The sequence below is a fragment of the Pyxicephalus adspersus genome, chromosome 2 (genome assembly GCF_032062135.1).
Source record: "Pyxicephalus adspersus chromosome 2, UCB_Pads_2.0, whole genome shotgun sequence".
In the NCBI taxonomy this organism is placed as follows: Eukaryota; Metazoa; Chordata; class Amphibia; order Anura; family Pyxicephalidae; genus Pyxicephalus; species Pyxicephalus adspersus.
In genome coordinates, this window is record NC_092859.1 from 129,056,312 (window position 1) to 129,072,790 (window position 16,479).

The window sequence follows — 16,479 nt, forward strand, 5'->3', positions numbered from 1 at the left end:
TTTGTTTTTTTTTTTTTGTTTTTGCTTGTTAGTAGCTAGTTTAGGTTAGGAATACATTTGAAGTATATTTGGTTATTCTATATAGATCTTTGTAGACTCTTTGTAACTTTCACTGTTTCTGATTTTCTTAATATTATTTTTAAGTGTGTTCTACAGCATAATTGATAAAGCGGTCCATATAATATTAAATAAATGTTGTGGTAGGTCAGGTTATCTGTCATAATTTCAACAAGTATTTTTGTTTCCCCACTCAGCAGTTTTGCCATTCTAGTATAAGTAGCAGGGTTATTTTTTACCTTGAAGACATGTTGAAACCTCTGCCCAACTTTTGCTTCGGTTTGTTTAAACTTTTTTTGTAACTTTATCATAAAGCTTTACACCAAGTTAAAAGACTGCAGCATCTGAAGGTGCTGACACTACACTATCGACCCATTACCTTGCTTTATTTTAAACTGATGAGCCACCAGTCTCAAATAATTCTTCAAGCAGACCAACACATGGAAAACAAATCGGCATTAAACTCCTGGCCTTTGTCTTAAGCTGGCCACACTGTTAAAGTTCAATTGAGGAATACACACAGTATGCAAGTGGCCAGATACTCTTAGAGAAAACACCTACAATTTACAAAAAATAAATATAAACTGGCCAATACTTAAGTTTATTTGAGAATTAGGAAATGGACGCATTCTATTTATGAGAATTTAGAAATACTTTTTGTAATGAAACAATAAAAGTGATCTATTTGTACAGAGCTAATAAGTGGTAGCATGTTAAACACTGCCTTCATTCATTATTCATTCACTTTTTGTAAAAAATGGATCCGCCAAGAAGGAGCGCTGTACATCATCTGACGTGTGTACATAGCCTTAAACTCAAAAAAAAAAAAAAAAAAAAAAAAAACACACACACAAACAGTGAGCATTAAAAACAAATAAACATTACATTACAGATGTAACTCTTCCAGTGTATATTAAATAGTAAAAAAGAGGAACACTTTCCTCTCGCTGAATAAATAAATTAGCATGTAATGTATATTCATCAATAAGTCTGCACAGCAAACCTGCAATAACTAGTGGAGAATGCAATATGTGGTTGATTCATGACCCTCAGATTTTTTTTTCCCATAGTCCCATTTTATTTTCCTAGATCAAATTATATAACCTTCCAACGTCACTGTTCATTAATCAGAAAAAAAAAAAAAAATAGAATCTTAGGGGGTCATTTATAACGGGCAGTGAAATGTAGCAAAAGCCCTATGAAATTCTTTCTGCTTGATGGATTTGATAGATGGAGCAAAGCGACCTATAAAATCCAATGCGATTTCAGTGTTTGGTTGTTGTAAGCTTTGGGACTTCTCTATCTGCTTTAGTGATTTGGTATTCAATTGGTTTTAAAGCAAGGAACACCATGATAAATATGTATATATCTATCGCCAATTGGCATTATACATGGCCAATGCCTACAAACTATATGCCTAGAAGGTTACTTCGCAAGTCTTATTATTTCTTTTACCAAAATAAAATCTTTAAATAATTTTTTACATTTTTAGAGAATTAGTAAATTTCCCTGAAGACCATCAGTAAAGGGTCAGAAACTTGATAAATAACGTGAACAGTGCTTGTGATAAATGTAAACCTTTAGCTTCCGAAACATGAGGGGGAGAGGAGTTTTTCCGGTCCACTGTAACACTGGAAACATTAAACAGTCATCAGCACAGTATCAGGCTTGGAAACTCCTTCCTGTAACTAATAACAGAGTGTATTAGAGCCAAGGTTTCGCTGTACAAACAAGCGTGCTATTATATTGTGCTGAGCAGTCAGGAGCTCTTTTTACCTTCTTCATAGAAAGTTTAACATCTTATATTTACAGAAGCCTTTTCATGGTCACTACATTTGATGCACACATGATAACCATGTGCCCAGCAAATACACAGAAATGAAATCTGTGCTGTCTATGACTCTGAACTTGCTGCATCTTGTCTAATTGCAGTTTTGGTTTTTGGTTTTCTCAGAATTCCCATGAAAAACATTCATTTAGACAAAACTATAAACAATAAATAATCCACCCCCATTTTTATGTTTCTGAAATGCGACTGTGAAAATGAGATGTAACAAGGAAAATACTTTTCTGAATAGAGCATAGCCAGGTTAATAAAGAATCATAGACCTGGTCAATAGCACCGTGAAATATCCGAGGTGGTTGCTAAACTGTTCCTGGGAAAGAAACCAGTCTGCACTTGCCAAGGTGTTCAAGCATGTCAGAGCCTATTATTCTGGGACACAGTGAATCAAAGCCCACACCAGACACAAAGACGGTAAAACAGGTGCCGAATGTTTAAGACATTCAAAAATAAGACTTATTCTTACAAGTTTAAACTCACCCAAACACAGAGCTGAACAAATAAAACTTTTATAGTGATCAGGATAAGTGAATGACATCATTGTACAGAAGCAAATTTATGGACAGAATATGTTTCATGAGCTTGTTTAATGTACAGTGCTGCATAATATGTTGGTTCTACCGTGTTTCCCCGAAAATAAGACCTAGCACTTTTCCCCCAACCTGCCCTAATATAAGACCTACCCCGAAAATAAGACCTAGTAGAAAAAAAAAAATACTCACCGAGCGGGAGACAGCGGGCGTACACACTCCGGAGCCGCACAAGCCGATGCTTGCCTTGTAGTTCCAGCTCCTGTCACAGGCGGAGTGATATTACATGCACTTCGCCTGTCAGAAGCCAGGAACTCGGCTCGCGTCTTCTGATAAGGTAAGTTTTTTTTTTTTATTTTAACCAGCACAATTACGGTATAAAAAAAAAAAAATAAAATAAAAATAAAAATGTGAGCAATCATTGCCCCAGCCACATTTTGTGCTGATTTTAGGTTTGTAAGGACAAGCTGGCTGATTTAATACAGTAACAGTGCAAGAAGAGAAATGCTGAATTCAGTAACCAATACCGGTAGCAATGAATCAATGAAGAGTTTAATTTACAATTGGGTCACCATATAAAACTCTCAAATGTACATTGTTCTACATGAATATGGTAAGTGTTTTTTTTTCATTAAAAAAAGTATATAAGACCTACCCTGAAAATAAGACCTAGTGTGTTTTTGGAAGCCCAAAAAAATATAAGACAGTGTCTTATTTTCGGGGAAACACGGTATATAAATGCTGTTTAAAAATAATAATAATAATAATAATAATAATATGTGCTTGCACACTGCAATACAACCACTTCCCCTCTGATTTTAGCCATAACGTAAATCAGATGTAGCCATGTAAAACCCCAATTAGGAAAACAAATGGCAACATACATTCCCCAGGATCCCCAGATTACAATGAAAACAATGTGGCTACATAACGAGGGACAGGATTTGTAGTCACAGGACAAAGGGTGTGAGCAATTGTCTGACCACAATCTGTTACCAGGAAACTAAAAGGCATAAAAGGTCCTGGCTCTACAGGTAGGTGCAAAGCTATAGCCAAGCACTGCTACACAATCAAGCTTGGAATTTGTAAAAATTTAATGCAAAAGATGGCTATTTACTTACATATATTAATATTTTCCAATATAATCGCTCTAAGAATTTGCCCTGCTCAATTTTAGGTTTGGGTAAGCTTTTAAAGGTATCTTAAGGTTAAGCTTAACTCACCTAGCAAGTTTTCACCCGTTAAACTAATATTACATGTATGTGAACATACACATTGGAATCTGAGATTGTAATAGATGGAATCTTTGTGTCAGCTTAGCTCTGACACCAACATACACCAAGCTAAAGGCTACAATGTGAGAATAATATCTAAAGGGATATTGTTATTAGTATACAACTACTCTCCCTGTATTTACATATGCCAGAATATTAATCTAAAGATATGTAAAAATATTAGTGGGTTCCAGTGGTAAAGAGATCCTAAACAATATAGGCAGATATCTCAGACCTGTTAAATGTATAGCAGATGAGAACCCAATCACTAAAATCTTATATACTCTATATACCAAAGTTCTTATCCTCGGTCACTGTATCCCCTTTAGTCCCTGGTCAGCAGTGAAACACTGAATTATACACATAGTGGCATTTGTCTGCTCTGGTAGGCATAGACCCAGTCCCTTCTTGGCACAGTTAGTGTCACAGGGTTTGGACGGATAGAAACCAGTTCTGCAGCTCCAGACAAGTACATGGCAACATAATAAAGGAAGGCATGGGGGTGTTAGCTAGAATAAAGGGGTAATCCTCCCAGTCAGTGACCACCCTCTGAATGTGGGGTGGGGAAGGAAGAAAGGAATACCTGCCATAGTATGCCAAGGTAAAAAAAAGGGGCCTCAGCTTATATTCTAATTGTACTAAAATATATACAGTAAGCTTCCAGATACAAGGTGACAGCTATGTCCCAATTTTTCTTTTGTGTGGTTACCCTTTCATACAGACCAACCATGAGGACATACATTGCACAGAGATGTCCTGGCATTGTCACCTTGGAAAATCTCTCCATGGGAAATTACATGCACCTTTATAGGGTTAAAAAAACAGTGGAGTTATTTAATATTAGGAACATAGTAAACGTTTACTATATGCAGCGCTTTCAATGAACAACATGCCAACTAGTTATGGTTTAGAGCTATTTTAATGTTTCCCCCATGTAAGGCCACATCAAAAATAAAAACAGAGCAAAGCAAGTTACTGGCAGGCAGAGATCCCGAGCAACACATCAAGCAATTACATTTAAGAAATGCTGTTTGCATGGTTTGGGGCCCATCTATAAAGGAGAAATTTCCTAAATCCTTTACCCCACACATTGATCAGTAATTTTTGCATGCAGTTGCAGCAATGGGTGGCACGGTACACAAATTGTCCATGTTGCGTTTGGCCATGGCAGCTGTGGTCTGAAGATCTGCACCTCAGCCGCATACAAATCTTGTTGCCTCTGGTATAGCCAGGACCTGTCAGCCATACAGTTTCACGTATTTATGTTACAGTGTTTAGAGTCAAAAAAGATCTTTGTGTTCTGTGAATGCCACAGAAATATACATTGCCATTGCAATTAAAATCTTTGTACAAATGTGTCAATGCTCCCTAGGTGATGTCTGTAAATCTTATTTACAATAATCCAATTTACCAAGAGAATAAACCAGTATTATTATTGCAGGTATAAAGTCAGGGCAAGATCTATGTAGATCCAAGGACCGTGCAAATGTAGAGGTTTTGTTATTTTTACAATATAAAGGAGGCTTCCACCAAATACATCACAACACCAATATAATAGGCTGATCAGTTTCAGACAGTAGGCCCCAAAGAAGAAGATAAGCCACAGGGAACTAAAAGCATTTAGCAGAGTGGTGTGTGAGCTCATATTCATTCCCTGCATTTCCAGTCACGTAAATCACATAGGGGACATGAGACTGCAATAAGGAGTATACAAACTGATGTTATTCCACATTCCAGCGTAGGTCTTGGTCAGTTCAGAAAGACTTCCAGCTGCTTTATGGAAAAATGTCCTTTAATTATTTTATGACTGGGAGGGACTGGGGCTACAAATATCTGCAGAGTATAAAATTAAAAGGCAATGACATCGTCTACCATAGCAAGGATTCCAATGCAGTACAAAATTATTTCTGAAATCACAACAAGTCTGACCAGTTGCCTGACTAGTAAGCTGGCCCCAAAGTTAGGTGATATAAACTAAATGTATGATAAAATGAGATAAATTGTCAGATGTTAACTGCATTGAAAGCCTAATGGCAAAAGGATCACAAGATATAGGCAGCAAGATTATTATACAAATTTTTCCTTAGTAAAAGTCAATTTCACTGACCTTTTATTATGATGGGCAGTCTCACTGACCAATAGGGATGCTTGGAAAGTAAGACGTCAAACTCAACTTTGTGAAAGCTAAGATACTACAAAAATAGGATGACCACTATCCTAGAAGTAGACCCGTTGTCAAGCTGTGCACGTTTCTTTGTCTACAGGGATGCAGAAAGTATAACCAACAAGTGGTATGTCATAGATAAGGAATGCCACTGATCTTCACTCTTCTACACTCTTCTCTTCACTTTGAAATTGCACTTATCCATTAAGGCTTGATACAGACCTATGTACTGTACTGAAGATGAACATTTTGACAGGTAAATCTGTACATATTTGTACATTACAGCTAAACTGTGGGTGCCAGTAGCAGATTTTTATTTCACTTTAAGTACAGGTGGAGGGCAGTGGATATCTTTCCCTTAAAAAGTACACTTATCCTTTAACGTGCATTAACTGATGACTAAGAATACAAACACTTTCATGTCCATAGTTTGGGTTGAACATTCATTGAAAGTCTGACAGTTGCCATCTGACTTTTTTTTTCCACAGCAGACATACATGGAAAACAATGTAAAGCTAGCCAACTAACCAGAGTCTGGATATTTATATTCATGCATAAGCCCAAATGTAACCTGTCCTTTCCAATATCTCTTTTGTATTTTTCATATTGTAGGACAATATGCCTATGCATATAAAATATTTCAATGAGAAAACCAGACCGGATGTTGATTTCTTTTCCAGTAGCTACCTCTAAACACAAAGCCCCAGGGAGACTTTGTTACTTGACCTCAAACTTCACTGCATTAGTATAAGCACATCACAAACCGAACGCAACCCAAGAAACATATCTTGTTTATTTTCCTACACATTCAGAAGACAAGATAAACCAGTTGTTCTGGGTCCATGTACATGGGTCCTGGATTGCTGGCACCCTTAATTTTTCCCTAACGGATATCTTGGATGGGAGAATAAAAATATGAAAACAAAACTTTAGCTTTAATCCTAATAAATGATTATTTAAAGCATACCAAATGTAAAACTCAAATCAAGCAAGCAAACTAAAAGATTTACTATGTGACCAGCTTATTCTCTTACTGGACAACTATGCCTATTAGCTTTGCTTTCTGTATAAACTGACTATTTACCAAAAGGAAATGGAGGATCGCTGACCAATAAGAGGTGACAAAGGAAGCTCCATTGTTGCAAATCAGCCAGTTGGGCAGAAATACAATGGAAATGTAGAAAATACATTAGTATGAACACCAATGGCCCCTTTTTCTGGATCATATGTATCTTGCACAATGCTTGTCACCTTTTTTGTAAATACGTCTAATTAAGGTGTTTACATTTTTTTTTCCTGAAAAGTCAAAATAAACACAGCATAAATATTATCTCTGGGCAAATATCATCTTACCTCCCTTCCCCTTCTAAACCATACACATTTTTTTTTGTGAAGAATAATATATCCACAAAAAGTCTGCCGCCTAAAGTCTCCAATCACGGTTGTTTTTTGGGAGTGGGGAACTACCTGTGGTGGCTGGTCCCTACAGTCCCTTTGAACTGGTGACACTTCTGAAACTAGTCTCCTGCATTTTAAGAGGTCCCCTGTTGCCCAAGTGCTCATATCACACAACCAGTGACAAGGACTCCTGAAGAAGGACCATGCCTCTTGTAAACTGAGTGAGACTCCGTACTGTGACATTACATGACCACATCTTTAGGTGAGTCAATAGGGGCATTTAGTTTTTAGGTTTCATTCTTTTATTTTGTAATGACAGAGATGATTTTGAGTGAAAGGTGGAATCAGAGGAGCCCAGAGGATCAGCTTCAAGGCATATCCAAATGTATATGAATAAAATAGTAACCCATTAAGCAACATATTTAAATTTCCTACCTGGCTGCATTAGTTTCCTTTAAATGCTTTCCTTTATTTTTTATCTGGTAAATTTACAGGGTCAATAACCCTTCTAGGGTGAAAATGATTTCTCACAATACATTATTTGTGAAGAAGTGGTCTCTCCCTAGAAAAGGTCTACAGAATAGCACCCCCTTTTATCAAGGCATGGGGTAGTTATTTTGGAGTCTACATGAATAGATCTGAATATATCTGATGAGGTGGCAGCATGGTGACAAGATGTCTGGCAGGATCAATAGGAATTATAGTTGCTGCAATGGTATTGGTGAACTATGCCTCAATTTTGCAAACTTTCTATAAACTCCCTAGTTTCACAAACATACATAAAACAATAATAAGAACAAGCTAAGGTGTTAACAACCTTAATTTTAGACAGGTATCACTATGAAACGACGGATTGTTGTACCACTCAAACACACACCAACAAATGTTTGTTCCTGAGTAGGGGGACACAGCATTCTTCTAAGTAATTCCAACAAACAAAACCGAGAAGGACCTTTATCAGGCTACAACAAAAGGGACTGAAAATTCCAAACCAGCAGGGTGAGGTCACTTGTTAATTAAGATCAGAAGCAAATAAAAGCTGAGAAATTCCTCTTTGTCATTCCTTGCCTTCCGCACAACAAAGCACACTGAAAACTTGCTTTTCTGTCCAGTGAAACTTGTTCCAAAATGTATTTTTTGTGATGGCAAAGGTATGCACAAGTGGCAATCAAGAGCCTTATGTTTAGCCAACAATCGGAGGAAATTAGGCAATGCGGTGTTAAAAGGAACGCCTCAAAGTCAGTAATGCACAATGACAGCTTATCAGACTTACAGTAATAGGAAATATGGGCCAGTATTCTCCAACTCACTGAAACTCTTTGTTATGCCGCTTGTCCCTGAAAGTGACCACCTGCAATCATTGCACTTTCCTGAAGACCATTAGGAACAGACAATACCTTGTATGACCAACATTGGAAACACAAAAAAAGACCAAAACCAATCCCATTGCAGAGACTTTCAGAGTAACTACATTAACTTATGTAGGAATCCTGTTTCCACCCGTGTTCTCCCCGGCCCCTTTTAGCCGGGCGCACCACCCAGCACTTTTCAGTAACCACCTGGCTGTTTTTAGGTGGCCACTTAAAAAATGGGTCACCAAACATTTGGGGCATAATACAAAGAAGATGGAAAAAGGGGCATACTAAAATGGGTGCAGTAGAAATCTCACAATTATAAAGGTTCTTGGATTCTTTTGGCAACAATGGGAACCCCAAATATGTTATGTGTTGTCTGCCCAGGTTTTGACAACCCATCTATAGCTTTTTCCCACCCAGCTTAAAAAAAACAAACAAACACTGCACCATGCTTTAAAATTGTGGCAGTAATGTATAGGATAATAGTTGTTTGTGTCAAAAAGAATATCAACTTTTAGCCTAGGAGGCTAATGTATTAGGCAATCTCCATTAATCATCGCAACTGACAGGGATTAGCAATGTATAACCGACTTAACAGATTTCCGCCTACATCTTTACATATGTACCATCACCCAAGCCAAAAATAGACAGAAACGGTTATAGTTGCGTTACACCTGGCCATCTACCTACAATCATACCAACCTAAAGTAATCTCAGTGACACAGCCACTTGTCTTACCTGTTGGAACAATAGTTTTTTTAGTGTGATATCATATTTTGCTGCTAACCGCGCCTAACTGGAACATTTTGACATGAGAATAAGACCCATGGGAATTAAACATATCGGGTATTTTGAGGTTTTAGTAAAGCTCTAAAACAAATGATCATTGTACCATAAAATTGTTGCACTGGTCAGATCATCTTCACTAACCATGAGCTCATCAAAACAATGACCAAGTCTAACCACACCACCACATCCAGTCTATAAATATAGATTATGTAAAATAATAAAAACATATTAAAGACAAGCACAAAATAATTGGGACTTTTGGGGCATCACTCTTAACAATAAATACCATCTAGATTCTCCAATAAATTCTAAAATACATTTGATCAAATGTGTGTATTTTAAACTTTTATTGGAAAATCCAGATGGAATTTCTTGTTGAGAGTGATGTCCTAAAAACCAATTATTTTGTTTTTGTCTTTATAGGGTTTAAGATGGATGTGGCAAGTTAACTTTCTTATCATAGAAAATGTATTTTGAATAAAAGCATATTCATTACATAAATGAAACTATGTGAATGTGTCCTTACTGTTATTTACTTTAAAGATGCTGCAGGTACAGGATAACGCTGTTGATATGCTAGAAATCTAGCGACCTTCCAACATTCTGGTGAAGTGGACACAATAACAAGATTCTACTGCACTAAAATCCCAAGGAGTATTGTCAGCCCTGCCCAGTTCTGCTTTTTTACCTCCTCTTTGCAATAAAGGTATGAAATCAGTAAGGAATGTCAACACTGCCAGGGACTTTACAGGAAGTAGTGGCAGAATCAACTGGTATTTTTCTTCATTAGCAGCATATAGGAGATAAAACATTGGGAGATGTATTTCAGGGATGGAACCCTGATTTATTTGCCTAGACCAGAGGTCAGCAAACTCTGGCCTTTAGGCCACATACGGTCTAACCGGTAGTTTTGTTCTGGACTAACTCCCCCTGGCCGATCCGGCCTAATCCTGGCCGGAAACCCGCGGTGGAGCAGGAACAAACTACCTCCGTGTTGTTGTTCCATTCCCTATTTACCGTGGCCGGAGTTAACACTTCCGCCGCCGGGGTAAATAGGGAACATTACCGCTCCTCCGTATGCATTACGGAGGAGGGGGATTTGCCTTCAGGGGGCGTTCCTGGTGGGGGGTGGAGCCATTAGGGCGGGACTCGAGAGAGAAGTGGCCATGAAGTGGCCAAAAAAGTTTGCTGACCTCTGGCCTAGACTTATGTTTCTCTGTGTTTCCAGAGGTTGCTGGGGGTTCCTTGAATAATAAGCAATTTGCCTCTCAGGGTGGTCTAACTAATACCAATGATCTTCTGTAAGGGTGACATTCCTCCCACCAACCGCCATGTTAAAAAAAACGTGGATATAGTAATTATTAAAAGGGTTTAAATGTTATTTCAAGGGTCCCTGCATGTTTAAAACACCAAGAAGTTCTGACCTAGACATACAACTCTGGACTTGATTACACCAACTGCTGTAGCATAATTATATTACAATATGAGTTGGCCCTATATAAAGCAGAGTAATATATCTATAGGTAAATTATAAGGGACAGGTAAGCTTTAAAATAGGCTGTGTGCACAGAAAATGATCAAACAAGGTTTTGTTTAGAGACCAAACTACTCATTTTTTTCCTCCACTCTCAGCCAGATTTTACAAATCTCTGCCTTATTTGCATCATCCACACTATTTACATCCCTTAACATGAAATTACTAGCAGCAATGGCCCAAATACCTCAGCCCATACACAGATAAACAACCTTACTTAGACAGTAGATTTATTTTGACACATTGGCCAATATAATGATCAATGGAACGAAAGTACTTCCTCCATGCTGACTGTGTCATTTCTATGCTAGTACTGCCTGAGAGCCTTATTACAATTTTGGTGGTGCGGTCAGTATGTTGGGGTATATCTAATTACATTGGACCTACCACTGAAAGGTGATTGATAAACTTATCATAAAGAATGCCTTGGTTTCAGTAGTCACACAGCTGAAACACGCATACAGATAACTGTGGCACAATAATTATTTATTTTTATTATTACACAGTATTTATATAGCGCCAACAAATTAGGCAGCGCTTTACAAAGTCCATAGTCATATTACTAGCTGTCCTTCGATAGCGCTCACAATCTAACGTCCCTACCTCAGTCATATGGTAATTTTGAGAGAAACCAATTAACCTAACTGCAGGTTTTGTTTGCAATGTGGGAGGAAACCCACGCAAACACAGGGAGAACCTGCAAAGTCCATGCAGATAGTGTCCTGACCCAAACTCGAACCTGGGACCTATCGCTGCAAAGGCCAGAGTGCTAACTACTGAGCCACCATGCTGCGCACAATGTACCTGCCCACAATGTAACTGCACACACATCTCAATCTCTCAGTGATAGGTCTACATATTATGTACCTGAAGGACCAGGCAATGTTTTAGGTCTCAATCATTTTCTTCTTATAAGACAGAGGTGTGACTTTTTCACCCAGCTGTAAGGCAAACACAAGACGTCCTCTTAACTTTACATTCAAGTTCAGAATTTACCTGCTAAAAGACTGAGATACCTAAAAGGTAGGTGAGGATCGTACCTGCACATACAACCATTATCTATCATCTCTGTTCACTTTTAGGGTACCCTAAGTGGTGGGGTTGGGTGGGGGGGCTAAAAATCAGGACCATTAGAATAATCTGTATCCATCACCACCATCCACTCAAAAAAATCAAGGGCCAGCACAACTCTTCTCCTCCCCACCACTGTCCTCCATGACAGTAACCACCTATTTAGAGAAATGCCAACCCTTTACTACTGTCATAGGGTAATCAGTTTGTGCAACCATCCTTTAATCCATGTACTGGCATTGCCCTTTCAATTCCATTTCTACTTTTCTGCATCAAGCCTGGTAATCCTTGCTAGCACCTTCAGAGCATACCTTCGTATTATAAAACAAAACCCCTACATCTTGAACGTCAGAACTGTAATCTATGATTTTGATTCCCTTTGCTCATCATACAGATAATGAATATTTATGGCTGATGGTATAATGCTAAGTAATGTTAAGGTAAGCATCTTAAATAAATTTAATAAATCCATTAGACCACTGACAGAATTTATTAGGACCTTTTGTTGAGCAACAAGACTACCTTCAGAGTAAGACTTAATAACACCACCTTAAAGTTGGAAAAAGCAAAGTTAAGTCACAGAATACCGTGCAATACCAATAAAACCCACGGATGTTCTTTGTCACTGGTTAGCTTGTAAAATGGCGTTTTCCAGTGTACCTATAAAACTCATCAAACTCACATTCCTTCATTAAACCTAGGTCTTGAAAAAAGCAGCAAGGACTTCTGAAAGAAAGCTAAAAGCACAGAGGTAATAAGAGGTGAGGTCCTTTTTATTTAAACAAAAAAGAGCACGCTGCAAGGAATGGTTGGCATTTTTCATAACAGCTAAAAGGACAACATTTGTGTGCATTGTACAACAGGCTGAACCGCTCACATGTGTCAGAGATACCAGCACAGCTCCAGAATTACTGCAAGCAGCAAATCTTTGTTTAAGCAACCACACAATGACTTCCAGAGACACTCATCTCTAGAATTCAGAGCCTATTCCTATAATGACTGTGCACTGCATTCTTCAAAACACATGTGTTACATTTGGAGGCCCATCCATTTCAATGAGCTTCCTAACAGAAGTACATTAAAAAAAAATAGTGCATGCCACAGTTATGTGTGTGCCTGTCTTATTGCAACAAGCTGGTAAAGACCTGATGACTTGAGCTTGCAATTTTAATAAACCGACAAATGATGACTGAATTCTGGGATATGCATGATATGCATTCTTCAATTTCCTTTAAAAGGTTAAGGGTGGCCCTGCTAAATTCCCAGGCATTCCCACTGGTCATTGTGTCCATTTGTACCATTAAAAGATTTGACTCTCCATGTAAGAGCTTTTCTTTTTTATATACCAAGATATCTGTTTCAGCAGGGAGGCTTGAGGCCGGGTTCAGCAGAGTGGAGATTTGCAGATCATTTCAGCTATAACGTAACGTCTCTATGTATTTTCATCATCATTTACAAGAGGGGTGCCCACACTTTTTTGGCTTGCGAGCTACTTTTAAAATGACCAAGTCAAAACGATCTACCAACAATAAAAACTTGGACTTAACTCCTGTGTGCGGTGGACTTTATTTTGAAAGGCAGGGCTCCGCGATCTACTCACGTTACCTTCGTGATCTACCAGTTGATTGTGATCCATCTGTTGTGCACCCCTACTCTACACAAACTCAACAACCAAAGTCTGTACCACATTCATTCTTTATTCATCCAAAACCAAAGGACCCAACCTGGGTTTAGAGGTTCCCATGGACAGTATGTATCCTGACAATGTCACCGACATGCAATTGTCAAATCCTTTATATTACGAGCATAAATGAATGAAGAGAGTTTAATTCCGCAGCTATTTGCAGGGAATACTGAACTAATGACACTGCCCATCCAAGGAGCTTACAACTGAATATTGCTTAGTTATACAAAAAAAAAAACAAGGACCAACCCAACCAGGTGATGCGGTTCTGTCTGGGCTGGCACGCGTCTATCAATGTGGTAAGGTCATTATACTGTGAACTATCCATTCTTTACTAGGGAACCCCAACGTTTCTCCAAGACTTACTAATGGAACTCTCATCTGATGCTGGTCCAGTAGCACTTGGCAGTGCCAGTGCCACCAACAATCTTTTTAGCTGCCTGTAAAGTTGGCATCGGACCACCACTTTATGGGAGCATTTTCCTCAATGACCACAAATGTAAAGTTCATTCTTTCCACTAACCTCGAATCATTTATTTTATTAGATGTTCTCCAAGCCATGAAAATTCATTTCAAGGTCTCAAAGTTGAGAAACGCTGTAAGTCTTCTGATATGAAAATGATCCATACTATGAACACGTTGTTTGCTGCAGATTATTATGTGTCAATGCATAGGACAATAAGTATTTATTAAAATTTGACAGCTAGGAACACATTTCTCGATCTGCTGCAAGGTTAATTATGTTGTCACAGTAAGCTGCAACTTTTTATGTTGACATAAAACAGCATAGGATAGCATTAGACAGCAAGGTAGGATAAAAAAATAATACTCATGGAAAAAAAGGATCTTAAACACATTATTATATCAATGTAAATAAAACAAAGCAACAGAAAGTTCCAGATCCCCTCCACCTATATTGCTGATATTACATTGTGGTATAATAATAAGTCCCCAATACTACATAAACAGCAATGAATCACAAGCACACACACCCCAGGGTAAAGCTCTGCTCCTCCCTGCTGTTATATGTCTGCTCCTTGTTACAACTCTTATATATACAAGCATTGCATTATGGGTGCTGGAGAACTACAACTCTCAGCAGGCTCACAGCCTGTGCCTTGCATCTCCATAGCAACAGGTGTGGCCCACGTCAGGCATGTACATCCGAGCTGTGACACCCAGACGAAGCGCGGAGTCCAGCAGCTGCCCCGGTGCCCGCACACTTCCTGGACTGGAAACTTTTGTAGAAAAGTTCTTTCCGCATAGATAACGAACTATTCCCCCTCCATCACCCACCCAGCACTGCCACCCCTGGCACACCGCACCACACAGCGACCTACCTGAGCGCAATGTGTCCCCAGCTCCGCTGCCAGGAAGCCGCCAGCACCCACCGAGCAACTCAACTCTGTAATGCCTTCAACTACTCCGGCAGCGGCACTGCGCATGCGCAGACACTCCCTGGGCTCGATGGATTGTGGGAGTTGTAGTGTGCGAGTCACTTACCAGGAATGTAACGTAGTCATTGACCTACAAGGTGTGTTATGTGTATTCCTAATAATGAAGTCAGAGATAGGTCGTATGACTAAAGAAGCTAGGCTCATTCTGTGTGTGACAAGTGTTGTTCATCCAGTGTTATGATGGAATGTGGCTCTGGGAGCAAAATAGGCTTATGTATACACAGAGGTATACTTATGTATACACAAGTGTAGGAATTACCAAAAATGCTGTAAAGTGAGGAGAATGCCTCAAATGCAACTAAATCAGGCAGGGCTTTATTCAGAAAAGACAGGCGATGTCCCTTTTTGCAATAATATCATCCTAATAATTTAGTTTTCTTTAAAGCGGAACTAAAGTTTTGCTGTGTAAATCAGGCCGGTCTTTATTGCAGAATGGAACTGGCAATGTCTCTTCTGTAATAAAACATAATTACATTTCTTCATTTCTCAAAAAAACAATGCATGTGTATCCTGTAGCTGCTGGGACTGAATGAAGTCCGGCATGCCTGCGTCATCCTGACTCAGCCAATCAGGTGACTAAAGACCCAACTCAAGAAAAAATAATGCGAAAAGATGGTGGCGCCTGAGCAAGGACAGGTGAGTGCAAAATTGCGATCAGGCAGCTAAAGTTATTTTATTGTAGAAGATACATTGCCTGTCTTTTCTGCAATAAAGGACTTACCTTTTAATTTTTCATTTTTTTTTCACTAATTAAAGAGGAACTAGACTCAAAATCCCGCAAAACACAAAAATACACTTACCTTCAATCCTGTAGGGCCCACGCACAAGGAGCCCCCAAGAACCTTTTCCAGGATGTATGATGTAGGTATGCCGGGAGGCTTTGTGATCCGATTCATTTGGAATCAAGGATTAGGGGGTGGTGCTGCACCCTTTTTTTTAAAAAAAGAAAAACAACAACAGAATTTTTACTTTACATTAAAATGTTGTCTACCCTTTTAGGTAAAGTGAAAATTCTGAGTTTAGGTACGCTTTAAGTTTAGTTTTGCTTCAGTTGTCTATGGGGGTTTGGTATTTCATCTGGTTAATCAATCGCAAACTGCCACATCCCTTCATCTTACCCAGTACACAAATAAACTAAAAACATATATAGGACTTTCAAGGCAGTCATTAATTACATCAATTATGAACTAATTATTTTATCACTTTTATTAAAACATCAATCTAAAAAAGTATTATTTATTATCAACATAATAAAACCAACGTAAAAACATTTTCAGCATTTCGGTGTGTAACTTCAGACAAATAAAGGGCTCAATATGATAT

At 38.5% G+C, this 16,479-nt stretch overlaps 1 protein-coding gene across 2 annotated transcripts in view; it reads right to left on the minus strand.

Moving 5' to 3' along the window:
* The window catches only part of LOC140324469 (tropomodulin-3-like), a 41,346-nt gene extending 26,189 nt beyond the window's left edge, over positions 1 to 15,157 (minus strand). For both annotated transcript variants that reach the window (XM_072402384.1, XM_072402383.1), the window contains exon 1: positions 15,040 to 15,157. The gene's annotated coding sequence lies outside the window, so the exon portion shown is untranslated. The remainder of the gene's footprint in view (positions 1 to 15,039) is intronic.
* Between the last annotated feature and the right edge of the window lie 1,322 nt (positions 15,158 to 16,479).